A 15,041-nucleotide genomic window follows, 5' to 3' on the forward strand; every position below is an offset into this window, starting at 1 on the left:
GTTTTACCTTTATTGCTACGGGACCCTTAAAACGGGCAAAGGCGAGAGATTTTAATGAGAGATCAGGTTTTTCAATTATCCGCACACTTTTGCTAACTTTCACCTCCAGTTTTTTCTTCATATTTCTTTGAGATTTTGCAATTGAGCGCTATCGTTGGGCGTGATTAATGCGATGTGTCGATCTATTTTTCTTTCATGCGATATTTTAGTAAGATTATGTTTTTCCTTTCCAAAATATATCTGCGGAAGTGTTTCCTTAACATAACATCAACGTTATTATTTATTAAACATTTACGTACAAGCAGATGTAGTCCTACTTATTTCTGATTTTAATTTCACTTTGTAAAAGTCGAAAAATATGGGAACATTAAACTTTTATACGAAAGTTAATAATAAACGACATAAAGCTAAATAAATTAGGTTCTTTCTTTTATACGAAATTACAAATTTACAAGTACAGAAATTGCACAATTCATTGACATATTTACCCTTTATGTGCTATGTCATGCTTTACTTTAACTTCCTACTATTTTTCATATTGCTTGTGCTAGAAATAAATATAATATTCAATAAATCGCGTTTTAAAACACTACATTCACAAATTACAATACTACAATATACATTAACTAAATCCATTACAATCTTCAATCCTACCAAACCTACCAAAAATCGATACACAATTAAGTCCCGAGTGCGGAGTGTCGCATACAAGAAGCAAACCAACCTCGATACTGTAAGCACGCGACACGGTAGGTGTTACCGTTTTTGCCCAAGAATAAATAGCTCTTCTTGCACGAACCGCATTGTTCTCTGACCGCCACTCGTGTTTATGGCTCGGTACGGACACACCGCCACTAAAAGAGATTTATTACACCTTAATCTACCCCGATTCATATACATAGGGCGCTATAGTGGACGGTGATGACTTAACTGCTGTTTTGTTTTTTGTTTGGTTTTAGGATAACAATAATAAATTCGCTTGATTTGCAATGTATGTATTTGCAACGTTCGGTCGACTCTGATACTTCTTACTTATGATTGAGATCGATAAATGAAAACAAAAGACAAACGATATTATTTTTTCTTCTTGACACCTTAGTGCTGTATAAAGACATGTAGATCAAGTAATCATTTATAATTGATACTCATGATTCATCTGCAAATCGCTACGCGTTATAGATAATATTATGTTCGTTTCATTAACAGCAGTGTTAGGCATAGGTATACTATATATTACTCTATCGTTATAATACAAAGCAACGAAATAAAGTTATCTAAAGTCTAAACACCACCTTATTTCTGACTGCACGCTGCTATTGATTTTTGAAAAATCCTTATATAAATTTTTCAGCCCAACTTCATCCGAAGTCCTCTTAAAATTGTTCCAACTTGTGAACTACGAGAACAATGATACACTGAATCCTTAATACCACATTCACAATAATTAATAATTTTGTAACAAAGTGAAATAATATTCAACCAGACTATGTGGGGGATTATAATTTGTCGATATCATTCTGCACATAAGGTCTGGCTCATTTTATCTTACATTGTCATAAGGAGGCTTACGGGATTAATTAATTTGAAACTGTAGCGAGGGTCTCAATAATTCATACATTTGATAATAATATTTCGAATACATAGTTTGAGCAAATGATGATGGATTTACGTAAGCAATTACTGTTATTAGGGCCTAGATTATAATGATTGAATGTCACTACATATGTCAAGTATGTACGCGGTGTAAACAGATATCAATTATAGGTTCGCATCTGATATTGGATTAGCGTTAATCCCACCTGAAAATTAATTGTTTACTTTCTGTGGACAGTTTTAGTGGTTGGTGTCGTTATAATTATTTTACGGGTATTAAAGTTAACAACATAGACAACATGACACATTGTTTTTAATGTTTTTAGATTAATATATACTAATATTATAAAGCTGAAGTGTTTGTTTGTTTTGTTTGAACGCGCTAATCTCAGAAACTACCTACTGGTCCGATTTGAAAGATTCTTTCGGTGTTAGATAGCCCATTTATCCAAGAAGGCTATAGGCTATAGGCACGCTAAGACCAACAGTAAAACCGCGGAGCACGGCTAGTTATATACCTACCCTATTTATGGAGGATATGGTATTTTTTATAAAGTTTTAGCATTATGTTGTTAGTAAGCTGTAAAAGTGAACCAATAACGCTTAAACATTTAGGGGTTTTTAATATGATGGGCCATATTATATTGTATAAACCTCTTTGCACGAAATTTCGGAAGTCGTTAAAATACTTGCCGTGAGGAACTTTATAACCTCGATATAACACACAACTCAATTGGTCATAAAGATAGAGCAACGTTTAAAATGTTAAAAATATTTGTAATTCTTATAAGACTAAGTTTTAGAGAGACTTTTTCCAATGCAAGCATTTTAATTTAGGTATTTATTCGAGACTTTATAGGAGTTGAGAGTAAGAAAGAAAGAACAAGTATTGTAACTTGTTAATTTAGCGTTTTGCATAGTTTTACTATGAACTACGTAAATTGCTCAGTGTAAATAAGGATTATCAAAGAAGGTATGATCATTGTACGTTTGAATAGACTATCACTTTAATGCAAGTATTTTTTTTATTTCAGATAATATCGTGGAATGTATGTCATGAGCAGCAGAAACAGGGACTTAATGTCATCTATGTGACATTTTGCAAAACAACAACATTGGCCTATTTCGTACTGTAGAAATGGAACTTGCAACTAATATTATTGAAGTAAAACTTCTTTAGGCGCGTTGAGAGTAAAATTTCCAGGTGCGTCAAGGCAATATCGTCACGTCATGGAGTAATGCGACGATTTTGATATCTTTGAATCTTGCCAAAGATGTTTCACTTCCGACACGTGTGCTCGGCACACACGCTCTTTTTTATTTTCGGGAAATGCTGCAGTAAAAACGATTGCAAAGTGTGATGCAAATATGAAAACAGTTTATAAGTCGATAAAATGCGCTGGTAGTGGGATGTTTTGTTCCCCAGACCAGCATGGACTTAAAGAACTAGATATATTATAAAGAAAACGTTTTCTTTTATCCTCGATTGAATGGTAGGAATTGTTAAGATGGACTCAAATGCTTTTACAATACAAATACATAGAGGTTTTTGTTATATTTTCTCTTATAGTAGTACTAATACATTCTGGTTTTAAAACGGTTACCTGTTTCAGAGTCTATGTTTTGGATGTATATATACTTGTTAACAGTGTATCGAAATCATCATCATCATGCTATTAATTTCAACATAATGGGGAAAATTTCTTCTCTGATTGCAAATAAACGATTCTTTGTCCTATAGATACTTGAAGATATAAGTAAGTATTCTAACTTGATTGAAAGCTTATAGAAAAGGTTATAAGCTTCAAATAGTTTTATCAATATATTCAGTGCCTATATATCAATGGTTCGTTCCAAAAACCCGACGAGCGCAGGTGTTGCTTTTTCCAATTTAGTGTTCGGAAAGGATGGGCTCGACGATTTTCATTTCTCGTACAAACCACACATTATTATTATAGATCGACTAGAAATTGTAATAGTTTATAGTTTGCAGCGATATTCTATGTCAAGAGTGTGTGTTAGAGCGGGCTTAGAGCTGAAAACGTTTGTATGTTCTTTACTTATTATTGAATCAATTGGAATAATTGAGTGAAGTCTTATTCTTAAGTAGTGACGTTTCTCCACAATAATGTTTTCTTTAAGGGCAGTTAAAGATTCCTTACCTACTTGATTAAAACAATTTTTATAGGTTGCACCGAATATGGCTATTCCTTATTCAGTTAACATGTACATTGTACTCCATACCTCTTTTACGAATCGAATTTATTTACGTGCAAGAAATAACATCCTTAAATGAACATAGATAAATAAATTTCAAACTATTTATAAATATCATGACAGTGCCATTATAATAAAGAAGATCACCTCTTACAAAGAAAAGTTACAAGGAAAAGTAAGCCACAATTGTGAAGTAGCAAAGTGTCTATTGTCTCTTCGATGTACACTTTAGTTCAGTCGTCAAGTTTCTTTTGGGCAAGTTTGGAACTATCCATTGCTGAGATTGTGAAATATTTACGGTTCAGTGTGTTACGACACATGTTAGGAGAAGCTGTGTGTGTAGTATACGTACTATAAACATATTGCAGTCAAAAAAAGGACAGTGTTTAAATTTTAAAGTAACAATGAATTGAAATTGGTGTCTACGATAGTATCTATCTATATATGATTGAGGGACATCAAAAATTTGTTGCTAGTATGGCATGTACTTTCATAGGAGGCGCGTGTCCCGGCAGTGGGAACGTATATAGGCTGATGATGATGATGATGTGTAGTCTATTCAGATGGTAAGTTGTAGGAGTATCAATAAAGAAAGAAACAGCCACATTTTTTAGATTTAATAGTATAAGCTCGAAAATATTGATACTAGATAACCTTTTATTTCTCATTAAATTATAATATGCAGTTTACAAAGAATCCATACTAATATTATAAATACGAAAGTAACTCTGTCTGTCTATCTGTTACTCAATCACGCCTTAAGTACTGAACCAATTCGCATGAAATTTGGTATAGAGATATTTTGATACCCGAGAAAGGACATAGGCTAGTTTTTACCCCGGGACATAGGTTTTATCCCGGAAATCCCACGGGAACGGGAACTATGCGGGTTTTTCTTTGACTGCGCGGGCGAAGCCGCGGGCGGAAAGCTAGTATAGAATATAATATTATTATGTTAACGATTTATTATGCCCCCATAAAGGATCAAAACATTAAGTGTTAAAACATGGATTTCTAGTTCACAATATAGAGCTTACTACGCTACTGTTATAATGAATAAACCTCTATTTGCTTATCGAAGTACTATATCATAATAATAGCGTTAGCTGATGCAAATATTATGTGAGTAATGCCGCATTACCAGCCCAATTATCTAGCGTATAGATAATAAAAATAAGCATAAACCACATAAAATTAATGTTTTAATGCTCAGTAATTTATCAATATGTCTCATATTAATAAATTGACCATTAAAACTAATAATAGGCTCTAATAATTATAGTATAACCGTTTTGTTTATCAAAATCTAATATTTTTCTAATACTTATATACTTATATATATTATAAAGGCGAAAGTTTGTAAGGATGTATGGATGTATGGATTTTTGTTACTCTTTCACGTAAAAACTACTGAACCGATTACAATGAAATTTAACACACATATAGAGGGTAACTTGGATTAACACATAGGATAGGTTTTATCCCGGAAATCCCACGGGAACGGAAACTATGCGGGTTTTCCTTTGAAAACGCGGGCGAAGCCGCGGGCGGAAATCTAGTTTCTTACTAATTTTAATATCCACTCGTATAACGGTATAAGACAATAGAATTCTATTCAAATAAAGCCAACTTATTCCTTAAATACAAAAAGTTGTTTAAATTGAAGAGTTTTGTTAAATTATAATATATTAGAAAAGTTATATGAAAGCGTCAGAGTAACGGGAGTGAATTTTGATAAATTGTTAGAAAGTTTTTAATATACGAAACTAGAGTTTAGAAAATGCTTCATTGAACAATAAATTAGATTTAGTGTTGTTATCATGAAGTTTAATTCCAATAAAGTTTTAATATATCATCTTAAAGGAAGATCAAAAACCAAATTACAGATTACGTGATTAAACTTATGAAAAAAGACAAACAAATACCTAGAGATGCAAAGGTTACTAACGTTTTTCAGACAACATTTGAGTAACCTTTTCAGTTCAATAATATTAATGAATTTGAGATTTTAATTAGAGTTTGTCATCTTATCTTTGTATCTGTCCCTTATTAAAATTTATAAATTTAATTGTATAATTTGATTTGAATTAATACAAATCTTAGATTTTTGTTTACATTTAGAAGAAAATTGAAATTTAAAGATTACAATATTTAATCATTTTATTTTACTCAATATCTAGTTAATATTAAATGTGTAATGAACGTAAAAACAGTTCTAGTTTATAGAACTAAACAATTTATGATTGGTCTAAAAGTTGTAAGGTCTTATTGTGTGTGAATTCTTTTGCCATTAATAAAAAGTAAAAAAAACTAAAACCGAACTACGACAAAAAACGGCGCTGAAAAAGTATAAAACATGATTTTCAGAATACTGAACTGAACAAAGTTGCTAATGTAGTTGCAAGTAAATGGACACAGTAGACTCTACCAAGATGCCTTCGTTGTAAATTGACAATAATGTCATACAATACTATTCTGAAGTATGCAATATTCCACTATGTAGAGATAAATTTTCATGTTTTCAAAGTGTTCAACACGTTGTCAAAGTGCTACGGTAGGTATATGTAACGTGTGACTACGCCTAAACTAAACTTACACCTGTCGCGTGATACTATTTTTAATATTGTTACATGAATGTTTCTTTCATATTTCATTCTTCTTAAGGGTTTACCAGCTCTTCCGAACAATTCACATCTTAATGTTGTTTTCTTGGATAATGTATGTGTTTATAATGTAAGCAGGTTTTATAGTTAATTGAAATCTGTCAGCCGAGTGGCAAGATCGTGATGTATCGCGCTAAAGAGGGTTACAATTTCGCTGCCACGAGCGCTCGTAGAGGTGAAACATTCGCTGTTATAACAGTGCAATAGATACAGATAAGTCTAAAAATGTTATGAGATATATTGGAAAAATTAATTTGTCTAATGTACTGTTAACATAATATTAATGCGAAGATTTGAGTTAGTTAATGAAATGAATTGATAGTAAAGCCTATTGATAAAGTGACAGAGAATTTTTCGTATGATAGCAAATAGTACAAAAATAACAAATAAGTAAAAATATGTGTGGTCCTTTCTGCAAATATCACAGAAGCTCTTTGATTGCATTTAATAATTGGACGAGAAAATTTGTTTTTTGAATTGATGTAGTATTGTAAAAATACACGTGTAATCTCTACTAGCTAAAGCTATGTTTATAAATATCTAGTAGGTAGCAAATACGAACTAAACACAGTGAGTGCACCATATCAGTTCGTTTTAGTCAGCGTGATGAAACGAGCACCATAACGCGCTTCAAGCAATTGTAGCTAATTAAGAACAAACATTGTCAGCGCTTTTTTACTTATCTTGCATTTTTGTGTGTTTGAACAAGATCTCGGAACAAGGTGGGGGAAGAAAATATTTCTTAACCGCTTTAATTGGTAAGAATTGTGGGTTTTCGATTATTTCTGTGTTTTGGTAGGAAATGGTGAAGCCTCTGGGGAAAATTTTGTAGGAGATTGTATACCGCAGTTATTTTGAGAGCTTTTGATGAAAAATAAGTATCTAGAAGTAATTGCGACAAGCGAAGTTACGTCACAGAATACATAATAGTAGCTAAACGCTACAGGAACGGACACTCTCCGCCTCCTGCCAAAATTAAACACTTACCTCACCCCGCACGATCACGCTATAGATGGCCCGCATTTTTCTGCAAGGACGATACGCAACGAAGATTGACAACATTAATCAAATTGACTTAAAGTAATTTTATTATTTTGGATTTGTGATTATCGTTTTTCGTAGAAAATGGTTAGATATTGTGCTGATACGGATATGTATTTCATCAGAAAAACGCGAATTTCTTTACGCTAGTCACAAATGTGCCAACCATAAAGCGGTTTTCACACACATTTGCAGTCTCTACAGTGTGACTGTCAAAACGATAATTTTGTATGGAGTGTCCGGGGTGTGGTTACGTAGTAAAGTTGCTAAATTAGATGAAGATATTATAATAAAAAATATATTAACCTGTCTTTTTTTGGAACCTTCCTCCTAATTTGTACTAATTAGTATAATATTAAGGTAAATATTACATTCAATTAACAGTGATCATTAAAATAATGAGTCCTTAATTTCCAGAAAGGTCTGGATCCTTCTGGGTTATATCAAATATTTAAAAGAGGGCAATTAAATAGCTAAAGCTCATTTTTTTTTCTTAATGACTATTCTGTAGACTGTATCTGTATAACCAGTATAATTATTTTATATTGAGTAAAAAAAGGAAAAAATATACCAAAACATTTTCATAAAATCTCAAAAAAATATTTCATGAAATATTGAGTAACAGAGGTTCATATTTCACAAATTGTTAAGGAAGTGATAATTTTAGTATTTTAACATTTATGCCGCGGCCTACAAACTTGGTGTCGTAGAAAAGCGAAGAAAAACAATACGTATAATTTATACTGAGTACTTCACGACCTAAATTCTCCATGTCAGAGATGCGACCTACAATATACTACTTTGGTGATTTGAAAGATTAACACTAGATTATGTTATTTAGATAACCGTAAATGGAAATAGTTAAACAGCGGGATTTCTGAATAAAAATTCTTCTTTGATAGACCAAGTTGCACTAATAAGTCCACTCACGCTCGCTCGCAGTCCTAAATTTTCATCATTCTGGAATTAATAATGACAGAACGTTGAATAAAAATTTGAATCTGCAATTTAACGAACACGCAATGACATTCGAACGTTTAAGTTTGAATTTAGAACGGAAGACAAACTAGTGGCGTGTCAGCAATCCGGGCGTTGAACAAAAGATGAGCTCATAACGCAACGTATTGAAAAGCCGGATCCATACAGAGCGAGCAGCCTCGTAAAATAGTCAATATTCGCGAAAGTTCGAGATGACGCACTTATACAAACATGCGCATAGATGAGACTCAAGCTATCGCCGCGGTGTTGACAGTTGTGACCACTTTCAAAGAGTGTACGAAACGTTTTCTTTCAACAGTCGGGTATCGCATATTTACAAAGTAAAAACTCTATTGCTTTGATGGTAATTATTTTATCAAAAATACTTAAATTACCTTATATTATATTCGATTATATTCTATTTACTGTGCTCGCGATGGAATTTCTGCACGATGCAACTCGATCTATTTGGACGTGGCTGAAAAAAATGACAGCACATGCTTTTTCCTAAACCGAGCTACGTCTACACTGACTGAGTTGTTTCGCGTAGCAATAGCTTCGCGAGGCTGCTCGCTCTGTGTGGACCCGCCTTATGAGATGCAAACCAACGGCTTTTAATTAGTGAATGTTCATGGTATTGAACTAACCATTTGGCAATTCTATGCCTGTAGATGTAAGTGTATGAGGATTTGCTTCCTGCTTTACCTGTATTGAATGGTGAACGAACGAATGAGGATCTATGAATGAATGAACGATAAAAATATGTTTGCAAGATTCCTTTTTGTTTCAACATAAGTAATACATTTTCGCAAATCTGTTTAAAAACTCCTAAGTTATAAATATGCCGCCGCATATGTTAATAATAATTATGTTTTATTCATATAAATTTAAGCGAAAAGCTTAAATCATTATAACTTGCAAGTTATTGAAAATTTCGTATTAGGAGAAATTTTCAGAGATTTGCACTCGTTAAAAATAATTTAAGTGCTCAGCCAGGGAATTTATAAGCAGCGCAAATAAGAGCTGCATTTTAAAACAGAGGCCGACATTTTTTAAACAAAAAGCAATTATTTCTTAATTAACGTTCCGTTAATTCGTACAAGGCTAAGAATTTAGTGGGTCAAACGGTAAAGTTTGAGAACTGTTCTGCTCTATTCAACTGAGCCTGAAAAAGTTTACAGGCGATCCAACTCACCTCTTTTTTGACCTTCAACGGCATTGTTGAGCTAAAAAGTAATAGGGAATAGCGACATAAACTTGTAACTGATATCAGAGATTATTATCTAGCTAAACATATTTCATTCTTATTATTGACAGAATCGTAAGTATTTTATGGATGGAAGGAGGATGAACCTTTAATTAAGGAATGATTTTATGATAACCTACGTGTCGTGAACAGTATAAATAGTTAAAATTATGATAATATGATACTTTGTAATTCTAAAAGTCAATAGTAAGTTTCAGGATGCTGATAACTTTTAATAATATAATCCTATTGAATATTATAAAAAAAACATTACCTGGTAATTTTATGTTACGTTGAATCTCTTGCTACCTATAATTTACTCGGCCATGTACAATGTACATACGATACTTTTTGATACCTGGTAGTTAAATCAAAACAAAAACTTTATCAATGTACACTTAAAAAATATAATTTATTTTAACAAAAACATACATTTCGATAAACAAAGAAACGTATGGAAATAAAGAAGTATGTCGCAACATGACAGCGGTGCGCGATGTGACATCTCCTGACACTATCATTTCAGCCCAAGCTGTTATTTCCTAGAACAATGCATTAGGTGGAACATACAATAATGTGCATTTGTAATTGAGAATTGTGGTATGATTGAAAAGCTTTTTATTAAGAACGATACGGAATATTATTCAACTGGATTTTTTGTTAATTCCTAATTAACATCGTATAGACCTTTAACCTGTAAGCTAAACTTAACGTATGATCATAATAATATTCATGAAAGTATAAAAAGCTGAAGGAATTCGTTAAACATTTTTTATTAACCCTATACACCCTATACATCTGCATTTTAATTTGCAGTGAAGTAAGTATTTTCAAAATTGTATGAAGCACATAATATTTAAGCGCATGTAAATATTGCATGGAAAACACCTCATGGCTTTAAAGACCATCATTGATTTATTAAAATTTGCAGTTATTTTTAGTATTGGATGAGAACTGAATGAATGGTTTATACCCAGTTCATAATTATTAACACGCTTTGGCTCTACACTCTCGTCTTAACCACTGTACTGGGCAGTCTACTTATGTGCTATAACGCAAAAATAGAAACAATCAAATTATAAATATTATTGCGCTATTGTAGTGATAGTGTATATGCAACTTAAGACGATACACAAAAAAAAATCCACTGCTTGGCGGGCGGAGTCTAATAGCTCGCTATCGCGAACGCGGGTGTGCGCGAAGTCATTCTTGCATACTCGCCGCGCTGCCGCTGGCCGACTCGGGACAAACATGTATGGAGTCGTCATACAGTTATAATATTTATAATATACATATATTTAATTGTTGATTTATTGGTTTTATTTTCTTGCTTATAAACACAAAATTATCTTCTTTTTAACAACTACTTAGACATTATTAATAATTATTAATTATTATTATTTCGTAATGTTTACTTTATTACAAAATAATACAGGTTATAAATAATCTTTAAAATAACAAAAAATATTGTTACTCTGAAAAAATGAAATGGTACCTAATTACGCGGACTACTGAATTGATTTAGATAGAATTTGATGCTGACGTAGATATAACATCATGCCCAGAAATGAAAGGTACTATTTCTGAAAGAAGTTATAAACCCTAATTCTTCTCAGTCAAAGTCAAGAGTGGAAGATATCGCTAATACAGTAAAACTGATGCGAAACTTTGGATGTTAATTTGTATATTTTTTTGTTAGTTGTTACTTAATCACGTCAAGACTACATTACCAATTTTGATAAAATATAGCTAATTGCCTGGATTTACACATAGGATACTTTTTATCCGAACTAAACACTTCTGTGGGATAAAACAGGATTCACGATATAACCTAATTCCACGCGGGCAAAGCCGCGGTCGGAATGATATTTTTTTAAATAAAAAAATTGTTTAAAAAAAACACAAAATATATTGACGCATGTATTTATTTTTTGCACTCTATTATAATTGTAATTATTCATTACAAATAATCAAAATAAAATAGCCAGAACAAAGTTAGGCCCTGGTAGGATAGGTAGGCAGGTACAGCAATGTGAGACGAACACTGGCTTATTTATACCAATAATAATGTATTATAAACATTAAATTAAGTTTACTTTCTAACAACAAAAATACATAATACATATTAGCTAATGTGAAAACGAATCAACCAATCATCCCACAACAATGAAATGTGCACACAAATATTCATCCAAATCGGTTCATGTGATTAGGAGGAGTGACTGCAGCGCCATCCTCCGGGCCCAATTGTGTTTCCAGATCACCCAGGAACTCAATTTAATATACTTACACAAAATTTTTCGAAATGAAAACTCACATTACTATGTAAATATGAATATAAACCGGGTTTAGTACTAAGCATTTTCCCGCACAGGTGTAGTAAGTATAAATGAAATAAATATCAACATCAAATTCTTTATACAACATACTTATCTACCACCTACTAAGAAATTCTTGAAATTTTTTCGTATTTTTTTAAAATATAATACTACTCCAACGAGCTCCTGTTCCATAATTCCATATTACGTCCATCATACTTCCACTAATTTCACCATGTTTTTTTATTTCTTTGCACTTTGTTGCTTTTTACTAAAAATGGAATCATGCGATAAAACCAGTAGAGCGTTGATAACATACATTTTTGGCTGAATAAAGGTACTTACGAAGGAGTGGGTTCACATTGTGAACAATCAGTGGGTTTATTTTCCTTCTGGATTCCGGATTTCTGAAAAGATTATTTATGCTATAAATGAAAAAATCTTACACATTCGTTATGTACTTAAAACAGGGGTACATATCAAACATCGTCTATAATACAATTATCATCAAATTTAAAATAAAACCAACTTACTTCATTAATTTGTTCCAATTGTAAGCATTCTTTTTCCTCTAACCTTTATGTTTCTTCTTCTTATTTTCTTTATTGTCCCCATTTGTCTCATTTTGTCTTATCGTGTTGTCACCCTTTTTTACGATTGCGCAAGCGACACAAGTTCCCCGTGTGACGGCCGTAGCGGGAATGACTCGTGCAGCGATCGGGGTAGGAAGGTACAGGGCGGCTCTCGCTATATTGGCTGGTCAGGCGCTAATTTCAAGTATTTCTTGTTTATTTCAAAACCATCGCATATTTCAAAATTCTAACACGGTAGACGTATAGGTTGTATATTTTATAGTTAATATCCAAAAAGTCGTAACTTTACGTTTGTTATTTTGAAGATGCCAGAGATTATAAAAAAATAACAATGAGAACTTTGTATTTTTTTTCTATCGAGAAAATATCATGGAATCATGTTTCTAAAACGGTAGACGTATTGTGTTACTATTGAACTTTCTTGTCAAGAATTTTCATCACGACAACTTTAATAATATAAAAATTACGAAGGTTTAAAAAGGGCCGTAAATGTTAGAAAAATTAATTCATCACCTTAAGATACACGAATTCTCTATTTGGCTACTGTTTTTGATAAGCTCCGCGCTCATGCCACTTTGCGGAAACTTGATTTGAGATTTTACATTTTGCATTCATAAATATAAAGGGAAATGCAGACTAGTTTATGTCATTTCTTTGTTCCTCCTGTATGTAAATAAAACATGAAATATTACCAGATAAGATGCAGTGAAATATTTCGCGCCCAAAACTCAAAGTTAGAACCCTTCTTGATAATATTTTATGCTTTTATATTATGTGTCCTTTGGGCATCGTAATGTCTTATGTAGTTAATATGAGGACCGATTCCATATATTTGTAACTTTATTATCTTATGTCATATGTGGCTGTAAATTATTTGGATTATAATAATCACTACATAGTAGGTATATAAAAGAAAGTCACTTCCACTGTCCCTATGTCCTTATGTATACTTAAATCTTTAAAACTACACGGATTTTGATGCGGTTTTGTTCATCAATGTTTTGTGGATCATTTACAAATATTTTTTTTTTCGTTCCGCCGGAACAAAAACCCACATGATGAGATTCTGTTGATGATGTCTGAGATGATGTGTACTGTACTATATTAAATGAACTAACAAAAATAAGTTTGACTGACAAGCTATATTATTCGAAAGAAATACTAATTGGTAGGTACTGAAAACGCAATAATTAGGCATGCGGTTATATTAAACCACGTGTAAATTCATTTGTAGGCTACAAATAATTTTCATACGTGCTCACTGCTCATTACCAGATTTAGCAATATTTAGTCTATTCAATATTGTCCAATGTGAATTGGATTGCATGTACATTAACAGAATAGTAATTTATAGGTATGGATCGGTGTATGCAAATTTTAATTGTTGTTAATAAACTTATGTAACGATAACTGTTAATATAACTATTACATAATATGTAGATTTCATTTTATGTCGAGTTTAATAAGTTTTTTTGGAAATTTGATTTGTGAAATTAATCTCTTGGGGATTTATAAATGACTCAACAGTTGTAAATAATCATATTTGGTTCAATAAAATGTCATGTTTTGGCTTATATTTCTTTCTGACTTCTTCAATCTCGAGCATATTCTTTTATAATATATATTTAAAAATGAGTCTCTTAGACTTATTTATAATACTTTTTACAAGCTTTTTGAACACGTGAACAGGTCTATCTTCAAGTACAGCGTAGCGTTAATGTGTAAGTATGTAATTCATGAATTTTTAATGTAATGTAAAAATATTGTATAGTTCCAATAAGAATTATTCATGCACTAAAATACAAAAATATAAATAACTAACTAACAAACATAGCAAGTACATTATACGTTGAATTTTTAACATTCAGAATATTTAAAATAATGGTTATTACAGCAATAAGAAGTGCAGTCTACAAGGAAGGCATAGTGTGAAAAAAGTAAAGAGCCACTTCGCTTGAATACCTACATGCGTTGGGCACTCAAGACACTTTTGTCTTCGCTCCTACAGAATATAACACGTACTTTTACAAGAATGAGCCTTGTAAATAACATGCACATAGAATAACTATTGTCTTACTTGTAGGACGTGTTGTTGTGAAACTCTATTTTGAACTGAGTTTCAAGTTCTTTTTAAAGCAAGTACCAAAGCAATGATAAGTAACAAGTTTGGTTGTCTTCTTGCTGGAAACTATAAGTAGGTTCATGAAACTGTAGCTGGGTTTAACTAAGTATCTATGTCCTATGTCATATATACTTATCAATATCACCATATACGTCGTTAGTTATAGGTTATACCTTCTATGAATGCTAACAAACATGGCGGTATTAAAACTTTAAATTGATCATCACATTTTATCTTTCATTCATTTGTAAGCGTGCCTAGAACAAACTT

General features: G+C 32.1%; 1 long non-coding RNA gene across 1 annotated transcript; it reads right to left on the minus strand.

The window, feature by feature from the left end:
• Window positions 1–11,647: 11,647 nt before the first annotated feature.
• LOC149903290 (uncharacterized) lies at window positions 11,648–13,162 on the minus strand. Its single transcript, XR_016457398.1, has 2 exons — window positions 12,402–13,162; window positions 11,648–12,327 (listed from the first exon to the last, which is right to left on the minus strand). It is a non-coding gene; the product is annotated as an uncharacterized LOC149903290 (long non-coding RNA).
• Between the last annotated feature and the right edge of the window lie 1,879 nt (window positions 13,163–15,041).

Source organism: Colias eurytheme, chromosome 13 (genome assembly GCF_061535395.1).
Source record: "Colias eurytheme isolate Ceu_HAF_F1 chromosome 13, ilColEury1 Martin Lab GWU primary, whole genome shotgun sequence".
Taxonomy (NCBI): Eukaryota; Metazoa; Arthropoda; class Insecta; order Lepidoptera; family Pieridae; genus Colias; species Colias eurytheme.